Below are 15,521 nucleotides of genomic sequence, written 5' to 3' on the forward strand. Positions count from 1 at the left end.
TCTTCCTGACTTGCTGGGACCCACAGTCATCTTTTCTCCTGTGCACAAACTTTGCTAGTTAAAGCCAACACTAACTAGCCGGTCAGTGAGCATCAGCAGCGCACCGTCGCAAGCCGCACAGCACAGCCTGGCACCGAGCCAGAGAGCGCGGATTGGACAGCAACAGCCTGCAACTGTTTCTTTGTGCCCGCAGGAGATCTGAATCCCCAAAGATTGGATGAGTATTCAACTTCAATGCATTACAGCTCAAGAATTCAATTGTTATCCCAACCAGTTGATATCAATTTAATTCCTAAGAGTTATGTACTTGTTTCGAGTATCTAATGTAGAAGTTATAACCAAGTTCATTTATGAAACGGTCTTAATGAATGATATACTGAACGTATGTCCTCTTGATATATGTAACACTTCGTAACTGATTGAATATATATCTTTTGTATTCTGATAACCCTCTCGATAAGATCTGTTAGTTTAAGGCATATTCTATGTATTAATAAATGTATCCTTGTGTATTAGTACCTGTGTGTGTGCGTTGTTTGAGTTATGTCGCATGGTTGGACTCTAAAGCCATCAAAAGAATCAACTTTGTGATTTACTGCTACAATTAATAATTGTCTCAGTAAATGCCCAAACCCTACAGAACTGGTGCCTTCAGAGAGCCACTAACATTACATATTTGGCGTCCCTGAAACGGCTATGAATCACTACACCGGTAAATACCGCTAGTTACCGTAAATTCTCCTATAATACCGCAATTAAAATAATAGTATCCGGAATTTCCGCAAGGTGGAGCTAATAAAGCTCAACCTCTCATGTTTGAGCTGTGGCCATCAAAGTCTTTAACGAAGATATTACTAATAGTATTAATAATGAATGACCTTGGACAAGCTGTAAGTGTAAACTCAAAGTATTGCCCTGGTCAACATTCTTTTTTTCATTGACCGTCTTTGTAAAAGTAACACCAAAGCATTTCGCAATCACGCATTTGTTTCCAATCATGCAAATTACAGTAATTTTTGAGAATCGATTCATCATGCCTTTCACATGCTCATAAAAGAGATTGATTTAGGAACATAAACATATTACCGTATGCAAACTGTACTGTATACAGTATGTATATGTATATTTAATGTCTTAACTGTGCCCGTTTAAATATTGAATATTCATATCTAATTTTACCACTGAAGGGAAATCTTAGTAGCTGAGCATAAAAAGAATAGGAGCATACTGCAACGCGTGTGAAGGCCAGAAACGATATTAATTTTGGAACATAAACATACAGTATATGGCTGGTCTCGGTACTCGGTCTCGGTAAAGAAAACATACACAAAACATGGTTTCATTATGACCAGAATCAGTCTTGACATATTTTTAACTTGATTTACAGTATTTGAGAGGTATGTCTTAACACCGATACTACAGTACGTAAATACTGCTCACGTATATGTTTCTAGGTTTATATTATGCATTTCATAAGTTCAAATTACTTTTGAGCAACTAATAAGAAGCGCGAAACGGTATGCCCAGGGCGTTTTAGTTTCGTTTTGTGCTGGGACTCTGCTTTTAACAATGTCGCCGTGGATTGATTAGAGATATCAAGTACATACAAGTCATTTTTTAAATGTTGTAGTTCGTCTTGTAAAAATGTTACGAGTACATCATCTATCAACAATTACACAGGTTCTGTTTCCATATTGCGGATTTTGGTTACGTAATATTATTTTCTAGATTTCACGTTGTGAATATATGATTTGGGCAAACAGAGCCGCAAAGAAGTACATTATGGGTTGTTGTGTTTTTTTTTTGCAGTTTTATCTAGAACAAGCGATGCTTAAACCTTTGTCTGAATCTTGTGAAACTATCCACACGACAGTTACAGTACCTAGGAGTTGACTTCAGTGATGTCACTGATGGGATGTTTCTAAAAATCCATCCTCTGTAAAACGTCTTCTCTAGTTGTCCTGCATATGTATTCGCTAATGAAGCTGTGTGTTCTGAGCCTGGGTCTCTACATTTCTGTATGAACCAGCTTAGAGAGCTAAAGACAGCTTGTGTTTAAATTGAGTGTAAGGTCATTTATGCTTCTAAAGTCATGGTCAGCATTTATTATTGTACTGTGCTGTAAACTTGTACTGTGCCTAGTCACATTATTTTATAGCGTTTTTATAGCGTTATCGAATCTGGTGGCGCTGTGTGTTAGTTTCCTGACTCCCATGTTACATGGTCTGTGATTGAATCCCATGGAACTATGACTTTATTTTTTAACAAACATTTCTTTGAAAAAATGAAACGTTTCCCTTGGTCAGAGATTAAATAAAACCTCACTCGCACCAAACAAATTTATATTTCTAAATATCACAACATGATCGAATTTAAGTCTTTTTAATAACAATGAATAGTCACCTTTGCGTTACAAAATAAACATTTATATTGATTTGAATCGCGTTTTGATTTAAATCGTAAACACGTGTTTAAATATATGTGTTTAAAGGTGATATACTGTATAAAAGCGCTGATTCTTATGGAGTGTGTTCCGCCGGGGATTCAAAAAATTTATTTTTTTTAATCGCGTATCTAAGGAAAATTGCAGTATAACTTTGTTCATGCACAAACAGTGGCATGTTACATTATAATTTGGGTGTCTCCTCTTGCCAGAAAGCTCTAAATTGCATTTTGAGTGCGGTTTTTGACTTTTTCTAAATTGCAACCCATAAATAAAGCTGATAAAGCTTAGACTAACTGTATTCTAAACTGTATTACAACAGCACATTGGACAATGCAACGTAAATTGCAAAAATGCACTTGGAATCTGTCCAAGCCCTCCTACGAAAATTATTTAAACTGCGACACTGATCATTCATCTCTAAACTTTATTTAATATAGCGTTTTAAGCGAATAGGTAATTAGATTGCTCATAAACCTAATCGCTTTTTCTACATAAACACAGCATGATTGCTCTCTGAAAATGGTTTTCCTTTATATTTAGGCTCAGATTTCAACTATAGATCATATTATTATAAACTTTCTTGGAAAAATGTCTTTTATGTAAACCATGTTTGCTATTAATTCATTTAGGGCTAAAATACGTTCATTGTCTTCCAATCGAGTCGAGTTGACATTGGAAGCTTGCCACTCCCGGACTGTTAAATCAACGCATTAGCATGTTTAAGCGATTCCATTGAAGAGCCCAGCTACTAGTTAACACTGTACTTCCTACTTTGAAAATACCTGTGAAACCGGTTTAATTCGTCACAGCCAGCACTCCAGCAGAGAGGGGGTTGTACTCGTAAAGTAGAAGCAGGCGAGATTTCCAGCGAAAGACACCCCCCCCCAAAAAAAAACCCAGTAAGCAGTAATGCTTTATGTTGAAAATGGAGGTGGATTTTGTTTATGATAAAGAGGATAAACTGGGATGGGAGGAGGGTTTGATTTTGCATAAGGGGCGGGATTATGATAATTGGAGGAATTGCGAGAGTATAATGGTTTGATATATTTGATTTTGTATTGTGGTCGTTATCTATGTTTTTGGTTGGTATTATGTTTATATGGTTGTTTTTGTTGGTTGGTTGTTATTATGGTTATTAATAATACGATCTATAGTTGAAATCTGAGCCTAAATAAAAAGAAAAAGCAAGTGATTAGGTTTATGAGCAATCTAATTACTTATTCGTTTAAAATGCTATATAAAATAACGTTTATTATTAATTTGCTAGACAGAGCGGTGAACATTATTATGCATAAGACAAAGATAACGATCCTGATCAGTTTAGAAATCTGTGTACGCTGTAAGATTTTTACTTCTTAAACTTTTAAAATACACGTTTCGAATAGAAAGAAATCCTCTTCCTGGTACAGTACTGTATGTATAGGAAACCAGCACGTCTTTTTTCTCCAATCAGAGGGGTGTCAGATGGTGTCAGCCAATCACCATTCTGAAGCCCTACCATAATCTCTGGTATGGGGAGACCCCAGAATTCTGTCCCATAGTTTAGACAGATGATAGATACTTTTATTGACCCCTTGAGGGAAATAAAGTAAATCATTTTCATTTTAGGAAATTATTAAACGCTCGGTTAAAAGCAAAGGAGATTGTCTGTTATAGTGGACATAAAAACAAGAGTTCGCTGGCATTATATCCTAGAAGACACAGACCGGCACCAGACTGGTAAAATGCCTGATGAACTAGGGATTGGACAGTTTCCAAGTGCTTGTACAATCGATGGAAATGTGCAAATAAATGTGCAAAAGAAATAAACAAAATAATCATTTATTTCTTTATCATATTGGCTAGCTAATGTCCTCTCTTTGCTAGTTAGTGGCTGTGTTTCTGCGTTGGGTAGCAACGGGTGACTGTTCTCAGGCGGAACAGCTTAATTTTCGTGTTAAATAATTTTTAAAAATTAAAATTAATTCTATACAGCAATCACATATTTGGGTACCGTTTCATAAAACTTTCATGCTTAAAATGTTTAGGGAGAAATGGAAGACTGGTGTGTATTTTTTCTTTAAACTATCAAGACCAGCCATACACAGTACAGTTTACGTACATACAGTAATGTTTATGTTCCTAAATTAATATCGTTTATGACCTTCAGATGCGTTATGCTCCTCTTTTTTTTATGCTCAGCTACTAAAATTTCCCTTTAGTGGTAAAATTCCATATAAATATTCAAAACTAAGCTGATTAAAATGTGCACAGTAAAGACATTAAATGATTAAATCTTTTCACTACCAACCAATGCACCATGAGTGCCCCTGTCGGTCATTTTGGCCAGCCAAACACTTACCGCGGTGCCCTCCGGTGCCCTGCGGGTAGGTTACTGTACCGCGGGTTTTTACCGCGCATTTTGAATGGCTGCATCTGTAGTCTAAGGATGAAATTGCAAACCATTTTAATTTTGTTTATATAATACTGCCAGTTATTTGTATTACTTTTAATGTAATGTTTTAGGGATTGATTTCTGACTTGCCTTTAAAAATAAAATCCTATTTTAATTTTAAAGTGGTTTCTTAAGTCAACTTTTGACATTTTTCATCTTAAGTATTTAATGACAAGCTACCATGCATAATGTGCTGCTCTATTTAAGCACTAAAATCCCCGAAATATTTAAATTACATGAAATAAAAAACACAGGAAAGGTGAACGGACGTCACTTAGGGTTTACTCATTGATTTTTAAATATCTACTGTATGAACTTTTGTTACATTCCTGTTCACTCCCAGTTAACAATTAAATTAAACATTGCAAGTTGCATGTATTTGTTGGATGTATTTTCATAGGACAAAAGAGCCATATGCGGTACACGAGCCATAGGCTGCCAATCATAATGGGACAGAAAGAAAAACAGTTTATAATTCCTGAAAGATTATAATTCCTGACCCCGTTTTAAAACCAAAAATACTCTTTCTAGTAAATATCCCATTTTACAAAATAGAAGGAACATTAAAATATTTGGAAAGACAGAGTACTGAACAATTAAAAGCTTATACTGTAATATTTGTAAATCAAATCTTAAGGTATGAAGCCCTTTGAGTCGCAAAGCATGCACATCTTATAACCCCACTTTTGTGGCTCACTGGTTTGGTAGTTTCCTTTGTAAGGGGTGATTTGCTCAACATCCTGAGGTGTTCATCCTTTGGAATGCTGTTTATTCTCTCAAGAGCGGAGTTGAGCAGAACCCTTATCGTGAACAATGGATCTCTACATGGGTCTTCAGTGCTGAGGTCCACATTAGCACTCTGTATGGGCTATCTTATTAAAGGCTCCCTATTTTGTTTCTCGTTTTCCTACCCTCAAACACAATGCCAAAGCAAAAGTGTAAATTCACAGCAATAAAATAAATTTCCATGTTTTCGAAGACGCAGAGAAGACTGGGAAGCTGAATGTTTGGTGTGTAAGCCTGGTACTTTTGTCTCCATGGCTAATAAAGGTGTACTTGACTTGCAAGCTCATGTTGACTCAGACAAACACAAAAAGGCAATTAGAGGAGAGAGTTCGTCAACCAAATTAATGGATTATTTAGTAAAATCTGGCAGCAAAACAGAGGATACTGTTACTGCAGCAGAGGGGACTCTCACACAGTTAAACGTCATCACAGTTACTTTACCAATGAACATAAAACATAGGAAAACAAAAGCATAAAACAAAGCCTCTCTATCCCGACCCCCTTCCCAGATAAGGCAATAGGAAGTTCCTCAGAGTATCCTCTTTTTTTGATGTTCAAATATGGTAACCCTAGTGGCCAATGTATAATCCTGCTCATTCTCAATAGGTGTGTGTGATCTGTTGGAGCTGGCATCAGTACTCTTGGCATCTATTCCTTTCACCAATCACATAATACTTGATTTTTGCGCAGTATCAATTTTGGATCATTTGTTCTGTTGACGAATATGGCGCTAAGCTGAGTCTCAGAAAGCTCGAGAGGAGTCTTAACACTTAAGTATTAGTGCACACTGTATCGACATAGCTAAGTACATAGACTGCGTATTTGACACATAAACTAATTTTATTAAAATATGAAAACCTGTCTCAAGCTTTCCGAAACCACGGCACGGGAGCACGGGAAGTAAAAATTGAATTTACTGCCTTAGAGAGTTTGCTTGGCAAGGAGACCTGTTGCACACACATGCAGTCCAGTTTTAGAATTCCCTTCAATATACCAAACCTATCCTGAGTTCCAGGGAGAAATGGAGATTATATTGGGAAGCTAACAGTGCTTTACAATGTGCATTGTGTCGAATAAAGTGGAAAGAAACTAGAAAACCCCAATTACTGTAGCGGCGAGGCTTATTAAAATACAGGAATTAAGTTTTCTGTTCCCTTGCCAGTCCCTCCATCCTTCATCTCAGTGGTGCTTGACACAGAGGGGCCATTCCATTTGGTTCACATTTAAAGTGTTTTTCTAGCTGATGGAGTGTCCTGATAAGGAAGAACTCCCGAAGCCGAGATGACAAATGTTCATCTCTGGCGCCTTAAAGTCTGGGAGATTCCAAGGAAGAGCTTCATCTCAAGTGGTTTACAACCCCAAGGTCAGAGAGCATGGTTACTCATCCTCCACCTAGATCAGCCAATCAGGAACTGGTAGGGCAGGGTAAACCCACATGGGTCTCTGATGCCCATGAATCTTTCAACCAATGAGCGACCTGCAGTCCCTCCAGCTAAAATAGGCAGCGCAGAGTCCCTCAGCACGCCTGCTGGACTTTTCAAATACTCTGAGCGCAAGAGCAGGTACTAAAGGGCAGAGCAGGTTCCTAGGCGCAGGACGGTTCCCAGGAGCAGAAAAGTTCCTAAGGGGCAGGACATTCTCGCAGTGTGCCTGCTGGACATTCTTGCCACAATTAATAATTGGCTCAGTAAAATCACAAAACCCCTACATTACCAAACATTATTAATGCAATATATCAGTAGAGCATAAAGGTTGATACTGTTTGTTTCTGCATGTTTAATCTAAATCATGTGTACTAATTTACTGATACATAGTTTGTATGTTTCAAGGACCTTCCAGTCAAATTGCTACCACATTCATGTTGGCCATTGACAAACAATTTGTGAATGATAACACTTCCACCTTTACATCTGCATTATGATATTTGAGAGTTAAAATTGCTCCAACATTCACTATCCTGTAAATTCCTTAGTTTTTACAGAGGTAAGTCTTCATGATAGTTCTCACTTAGCTAAAAGCACTATAAGAAAGATCATACTGTACTACAAAGCTAATGTAATGTAGCGCCCTCGCCTGGTAATGAGGAGGAAGTGCACTTAGGCACTGAGGGTACCGCGAAGCAGGCTGGGAGTTGTAGCCAGGGGGAGTCCGAGGGTCCATAAGATCACCAGCAATTGGCCTCTGCTCATGTACTGTAAATAGAGCTATGTTAGCTTTAGTGTTCTGTGAAGCTTAGTAAGTGTGTAGAGTCTGTTAACGAGTTACCACCCTAAACCTGTGTATGTGTTCCGCCAGTCCCCTAATGTGTGTGTAAAGCCTGAGGTTGTTGTTGTAAAGGAGAATAATGAGGCCATGTTCGGGGTGGCTGGAAGAGGCAGCAGACGCAGTGCGCCCTGCTGGCTGACCGAGGCGGCAACAGAGGAGTCCAGTGAGGGGAAAGAGAAGCCAGTCTGCACAGCAGCTCCTGCAGAACAGCCCCGCAAGCTGTTTTGCCGACACTGTGGGAAGAGGGGACACTGAGCCCAGCACTCAGTGTGGGGACGGCCGCCCTTGAACGCCTCAACCCCCGCATCCGGAGAGTGCCATGAAGACAGACATCCCGCACGCCACAATGGGGCGCGTCGGCTGTAGCTGGGGCCTGTACCGCCACTGCCAAATAGAGGACCAACCCTGATGTCAGAAGCGGGCAGGACACCGGCCCTGCTTGGCAACAGTTCTTCTGTAACCCTACTTCGGCCCGGCATCCTCTCCAACACCGAGGGGTGCCAACACCCCAGGATAGGAGACTTCCGGCCTGCAGGATAGCTTGCTGCAGTCTAGGGGAAACAGATGCTTGTCATCTGTCTGGGTGCAGCACTGGGATGCATGGCTCATGCCAAGCGGACTGCTACGGAGGAAAAGATCCGGGAGACGGCGGCAAGGGGGGTGATTGAGCCCTCCGCGAGCCCGTGGTCAGTGCCAGCTGTACTGGTCCGAAAAAAAAAACAGCTCGTGGAGGTTCTGTGCCAATTACCGCAAGCTGAATGAGGTCAACCGGAAAGACTCCTACCCCCTGCCGAGGATAGATGAAGCCGCAAAGGCCTCAGCCCTAGGCTGGCACCGTCTTGAGTGGGGCCCGCCGAGGTCCTTGGGGTGCTGGGCGAGCTCTGTTACAGGGTCCAGTTGCGAAAGGTGGGAAGAGTGGTGGTCCTATACCGAGACCGCTTGGTAGCCTACCGGGTCCGGGAGGAGAAGCCACGCGGGGAGGCTCCGGAGGAGCAGCCAGGGCCGGAGCCGTCTGATGATGGGGGGGAGTGCAGGTCGCCAGCCGTCACCACAGCACAGAGGCCGCTCGCGCAGGGTTCCACAGCCATTTGATTATGAGTACAGCCTGAGGGGGGTGTTCGACGTTGGCAGGATGCCAGACGCTTCAGGTGGGGGCAGTGTAGCGCTGAGCAGGCTAGGAGATGTAGCCAGGGGGAGTCTGAGGGTACGATAAGGGTACGGTAACCAGCAGGTGACCCTGCTCATGTAAATAGACCTGTGTTAGTTTAAGTGTTCTTTAAAGCTTAGTAAGTACTGTATGTAGAGTCTGCTAACGAGTTACCACCCTAAACCTGTGTATGTGTTCCGTCGGTCCACTAATGTGTGTGTAAATCTTGTGGTTGTTGTTGTAAAGGAGAATAAAAGCTGGCGCTTGTGTGCCTACTTTGTCTCCGGTTGTCCTTTATCCTGCACAAACCTGTAAACCTTACAAAATGCCCCTTTCCCAACATATTTGAGAGAGATTTATTCAAACAAAAATGAAAATTAGAAAAGAAATGTATAAACAAACTTTGGCTTGGCTTTCAACAAAAAGCTAGGAAAGTAGTCGGGAAGGAGTTGAGTAGAAGAGAAGTTAATAATGTTAAATTCTAAAATGTATATATAGAAGTCTGTGGACCGATGGAGAGATGGAAAAAGAAAAAAATGAGCATGGGGGGAAAGGTATTTAAATGCATGTTAGCATAGCCTTAATTTGTATATAAAGTATGGTGGGTATCAACTGAAAATCTAAGTGTGCAAGGAGTTTTGAAAAATAAAAGTATTGGAAGATTTTTTAATGTGATGTCAATTTTTGTATCACCCCTGAATTTTATTATGCAGTTCTTTTAAAATACCCTAATCTTTATTATCTATTTATTGTTCTTGGTATATTTATAGCACATAAACTGCAGAAATTGTTTGTTTCACTATTAATTTAATGGAATATTTATGAATTTCATGTAAAGTATATTTGTAAATATAGATGTTGTTTTTGCACTGATTATTTGTAATATGACCATTATTTGTAATATGGCTGTTGCATTTTCAAACGTGTTCACAGTGCAAACTATAATGAGGAAGTTTAGATAATTATATAGTGCTTATATTCTTTCAGATAAATATTAGTTTGACTTAACAACAAATTAGCCTTACAATCAAAGCAACTTGACGTTTTTCCAATATATAGCATAATACAGTGAAATAATGGGCTACAGTTTGACTATACTCCGTTGATAATTTAACCATTCTGTGTCCAACATTTGGTTGGTAAACCAGCATTGCCAACAAGATCTTGCTGGCCAACCAGTATTACCAACAAGAGTTTGGTTTCATTATGTGTACATTGTATTTGTAGGCTATTTAAGATTACTGGATTTGATAGCTGTTGTTCTGGCTAAACATTTGTCTTAACTGTTGTAAGATCAGTTGGTATATTTATTTAAACAAAATAACTGAAGGACATTTAGGGTTGTGGGTCAATATCTGCTTGTATCCCACAAACATGTTAAACTAAACATTTTAATCAAAACACAATAATGCAAGTTTTACAGATTTTTTTTATTATAACTAGGCATATCTCAATATGCAGATTGTCAACATGTGACTGATTTTGTGCCAACACAGATACTGTATATATTTGTTTAGAGAGAGGGAAAGAAAGACAAAACGGGGTAAAAGAAACATTACCCACAGGATTATAATCAGCGAATTGATTCATTTTGATGTGATGTTAGTGGAATTGTCAATCGAACAGATTTAATTATTTATATGTTATTGCTGTAAACATGAATAAATGTTTTTGTAAATGTATTTGTTAACTTGTATTTCTGATCAATAGTAGTCTCTAATAACTTAAGTAATTATGATGAACAACATCACTGTACCAACCATGGTGGTATGTTCTGGCTTGATATTCAGCTGTTATGTGACTACACAACTAAATTCATAATATCATCATCTAATCTAATGCATGTAATGAAGCACATTACATTTGCTCAAATATATATATATTTGAATAATATATTCAAATATATTGTAACGCCCTCGCCTGGTGGTGAGGAGGAAGCGCCCCTAGGCGCTCGTAGTACCGCTGGGCATGCTGGGAGTGGTAGCCGGGGAGAGTCTGAGGGTCAGCACGATGACCAGCGGCTGACCCTACCTGTGTAAATAATGTCCTAGTAATTCTAGTGCCCTGTGTAGTCCTGTAAAAGTATAGTGTGTTGTTAGGTAATTACCACCCTAAATATGTGTACGTGTTCCGTCAGTCTCCTCATGTGTGTGTAGATCCTGTGTTTGGTTTTGGTGTGGTTGATAAATAAAGTCAGTGCTTGGTTAATTGTGTCTCCACTGTTCTTTAGTTCTGAAAAGAACCTGCAAGCTCTACATTGGTGTCAGAAGTGGGCAGAATGAACAACTCGTGGCAGACACTACCCGATTCCGTTAAGCGCCGGCTGACGTTGAAAGACGCAGAACCCCTTGGCGCTGCACATAGGGAGCCTGAGCAACTCCTGGGTGCGACAGGTGGCCACAGCCCTTACCAGGGCTACCCAGTAGTGGTCCTGCTAGTAGAATTGGGGCGGCTGCCCCGGAGAGAGGATGCCCTCCCTGCCGGAGCCGATCAGCGATTCCCACACCTATCGGCGCGGGTGCGACCAGGTCGCTACGATGGTGAAGCGCCTTGGGAGACCTATGAGGCGCAGTTCCAGCTCGCGGCCCGGACGAATGGCTGGAGCCGGGCGGAGATGGCCGGCCGCCTGGCGGCGGCGCTGGAAGGAGCGGCCTGCCAGGTGCTCCTGGACGTCCCGGAGGAGGACAGAGGCGACTACACGGCGCTGGCAGCAGCCCTCCAGCTGCGCTTCGGTGTAGAGGAGGCGCCGGACTTGATGCGGGAGAGGCTGGCCCTGCGGCGGCGCCGACCAGGAGAGCGACTGGGCCCGGTCGCCGCGGATGTCATGTTCCTCGCCCGCCGAGGATACCCAACTTTCCCCCGGGAGGCGCAGCGGGAGATGGCTCTCCAGGCCTTTCTCAAGGCCCTCTCACTGTAGGAGCTGCGGCGCCACGTGCAGCTGGCCACGCCAACATCGCTGGAGCAGGCCTTGGCCCTTGCTACACGGGCTGAGGCAGTGTTCGGGGTGACTGGAAGCGCCAGGAGACGCAGTTCTCCCTGCCGGCTGACCGAGGCGGCGACGGAGGAACCCAGCGAGGGGGAAGAGGAGCCAGCCCGTGCAGCGACCGCCGCGGAACAGCCCTGCACGCCGATTTGCAACCGCTGCGGGAAGAGAGGACACCGAGCCCGGTTCTGCCGGGCACCCGAACCTCGCACTCCCCAACGGGAACGGGAACAGGGCGGCTCAGCGTGGGGAAGGCCGCCCTTGAACACCTCAACCCCCGCTCCGGAGAGCGCTGTAAAAACCGGCGCCCCTCACGCCACCGTGGGGCGAGTCGGCTGTAGCCGGTGCCTGTACCTCCACTGCCGAATTGAGGACCAACCCTGCCTGGCCCTACTCGACACCGGTTCATCGGTAACCCTACTCCGGCCCGGCGTCCTCCCCGACACCGAGGGCACCAACCCCCCAGGATGGGAGGCCTCCAGCCTGCGGCTGAGGACCGTGACGGGACAGCTCGCTGCAGTCCGGGGGAAACGGGCGCTTGCCTTCCGTCTGGGTGCAGCGACGGTGCGCCACCCCTGCTACCTTGCACCCATCCAGGAGGACTGCATTCTGGGGCTGGACCTACTGCAGCGAGTGGGGGCCAGTTTGGACTTGGACCAGCAGGAGTTGGTGTGGCAGGGGGAGCGACTGCACCTGGTGGAGGGCAGGTCCGGCGAAGGCCGAGGGACACGGGCTTGCCGGAGCCGGGGGAACAAGAGGCAGCGGCGGCGGCGTCAGTCGCCGGGGCAGACCAGGCCTGCGAGCCGGGGAGCGAGCGTGCCGGATCCTGCCCCTGAGTCGGCCGGGGGGCCAGACAAGGCGGCGGCGGGGGCCGAGCGTTGCGTGGAAGCGAGGCGTGCCGTTGAGGACCTCTTCCAGCGGAGCTGTGAGGGCCTTGATCAGGACCAGCGGCAGCGGCTCCAGGAGCTACTCGCCAAGAACGAAGACCTCTTTGCGGCGAGAGATGAGGACTGCACCCGCACTGCCCTGGTCCAACACGAGATCAACACCGGCGACGCTCGGCCCATCCGCATCCCACCAGGATTTTCCGCCGAGGAAAAGATCCGGGAGATGGCCGCAGCGGGGGTGATTGAGCCCTCCGCGAGCCCGTAGTCGGCGCCAGCCGTACTGGTAAAAAAAAAAGACGGCTCGTGGAGGTTCTGCGTCAACTACCGCTGATGGAGAGGGTGCTGGCATCGGTCCCGCGGAACCAGTGTGTGTTGTATCTGGACGATCTGCTGGTTCATGCACGGAGTTTCGACCAGGCCTTGACGAACCTCCAGGCGGTGCTGGCCTGCATCCGCCGTGCTGGCCTGAGGCTCAACCCCCGCAAGTGCGAGCTCCTGCGGCGGGAGGTGACCTTCCTGGGACATGTTGTTGGACCACGAGGGGTGGCTACGGACCCAGGTAAGGTCGCCGCAGTGAGGGGCTGGCCGACTCCACGCACCGTTGCGGAGCTCCGCAGCTTTCTGGGGTTGGCCTCGTACTATCGGAGGTTCGTCAGGGACTTTGCCAGCATCGCTGCCCCGCTGCACCGCCTCACCGACAAGGGCCGCCGTTTTGACTGGGACTCGGGCTGTGAGACTGCCTTTGGCCGGTTGCGTGAAGCTCTGGTGGGGGCCCCCGTGCTGGCCTACCCCGACCCGCGGTTGCCGTATTTTCTCGACACCAACGCGAGTGACTCGGGGGTGGGTGCGGTGTTGGCACAGGAAGGGCCGGATGGGGAGCGCGTACTGGCCTACTATAGTCGGGCTTTGACTAGGCCTGAGTGGAACTACTGCGTGACCCGTCGCGAGCTGCTGGCGGTGATGGCGGCGGTCCACTACTTCAGGCCGTACCTGTTGGGGACCCGGTTCCGGTTGAGGACCGACCATGCGTCCCTCACCTGGCTGCTCCACTTTAAGGAGCCAGAGGGGCAGATGGCGCGATGGATAGAGATCCTGCAGGAGTACGACTTCACTGTCGTGCACCGTGCGGGGTCTCGCCATCTCAATGCCGACGCTCTCTCGCGGCACCCCTGCGAGGCCGCGGACTGCCATCACTGCGCCCGGCGGGAGCAGCGTGAGGAGGCTGTCCGCACCGTGGCGGGGGTGAGCACCGCGGCCACGGCCCGGGAGGGGCCGCTGGGGGTGGGCCTGCCAGACCTGGCGCAGCGTCAGGCAGCTGATCCTGACGTGGGGCCGGTGCTCCGCTGGAGGGCAGCAGGAGTGCGGCCTACGCGAGAGGAACTCGCCCCGCACCCGAAGTCCGTCAAGGCCCTCTGCGCCCTGTGGGAGGCCTTGGAGGTAAAGGTCAGGGTGCTGCGCCGGGGGTGGCGGGTACCCTCCAGTGGCGAGGTACGGTGGCAGCTGGTGGTGCCTCGGTCGCTCCGCGGGGTGGTGCTCCGAGCGGTGCACGGCCAGCCGGGTGTGGGGCACTTCGGCGGTAAAAAAACCCTGCAGCGTCTCCGAGGCCATTTTTATTGGGGTCTTTGCCACCGGTACGTGCAGCGGTACTGCCGAACGTGTGCGGTGTGCGTGGCACAGAAGGGTCCCCCCGAGCGCTCTCGGGCCCCCCTCCAACAACACCAGGTGGGGGCTCCTATGGAGTGGGTGGGAGTGGACGTTTTGGGCCCGTTTCCGCTCACCGAGGCCGGGAACCGCTACATCTTGGTGGCCATGGATTACTTTACGAAGTGGCCGGAGGCCTACGCCCTCCCGGACGAGAGTGCCCCCACGGTGGCCGATGCACTGCTGGAGGGGGTTTGCCAGGCTGGGGGTGCCGGAGGAGTTACACAGTGACCAGGGACGTAACTTCGAGTCCCAGGTCTTCGCCAGAGTGTGCCAGCGTCTGGGGATTACTAAGACGCGGACCACACCGCTGCATCCCCAGAGCGACGGGTTGGTAGAGGGGTTGAATCGGACGCTCGCCACCCAGCTGGCCACCCTGGTGTCCCGGCACCAACGGGATTGGGACCGCCACCTTCCCCTTGCGTACAGGACCGCGGTCCAGGAATCCACCGGGTGCACCCCGGCCTCGCTCATGCTGGGCAGGGAAATGCGAACACCGGTGGACCTGGTCTTCGGCCCGCCGCCCAGAGACGGGTCGGCACCACCGGCTGGACCGGACTACGAGTGGGACCTGCGGCAGCGGATGCAGCGGGTGCACAGCTTTGCACGGACCCACCTGACACAGGCGGGGGTCCGGCAGAAGCGGTACTACGACCTGCGCGGCAGGGGGCCTGCCTTCCAGCCCGGAGACTCGGTTTGGGTGTACAACCCGTGCCGCCGCAAAGGCCTCAGCCCTAAGCTGGTGCCGTCGTGGGAGGGGCCCGCTGAGGTACTCGGGGTGGTGGGCGAGGTCTGCTACCGTGTCCGGTTGCGAACACGGGGGAGAGTGGTGGTCCTGCACCGAGACCGCCTGGCCCCCTACCGGGCCCGGG

The 15,521-nt window shown here is 46.9% G+C and overlaps 1 pseudogene; it reads left to right on the top strand.

Moving 5' to 3' along the window:
• Positions 1-8,018: 8,018 nt before the first annotated feature.
• On the top strand, positions 8,019-12,326 carry LOC148647080 (uncharacterized; annotated as a pseudogene).
• Positions 12,327-15,521: the final 3,195 nt, after the last annotated feature.

The sequence above is a fragment of the Lepisosteus platostomus genome, chromosome 16, assembly GCF_059453375.1.
Source record: "Lepisosteus platostomus isolate fLepPlt1 chromosome 16, fLepPlt1.hap1, whole genome shotgun sequence".
Classification (NCBI taxonomy): Eukaryota; Metazoa; Chordata; class Actinopteri; order Semionotiformes; family Lepisosteidae; genus Lepisosteus; species Lepisosteus platostomus.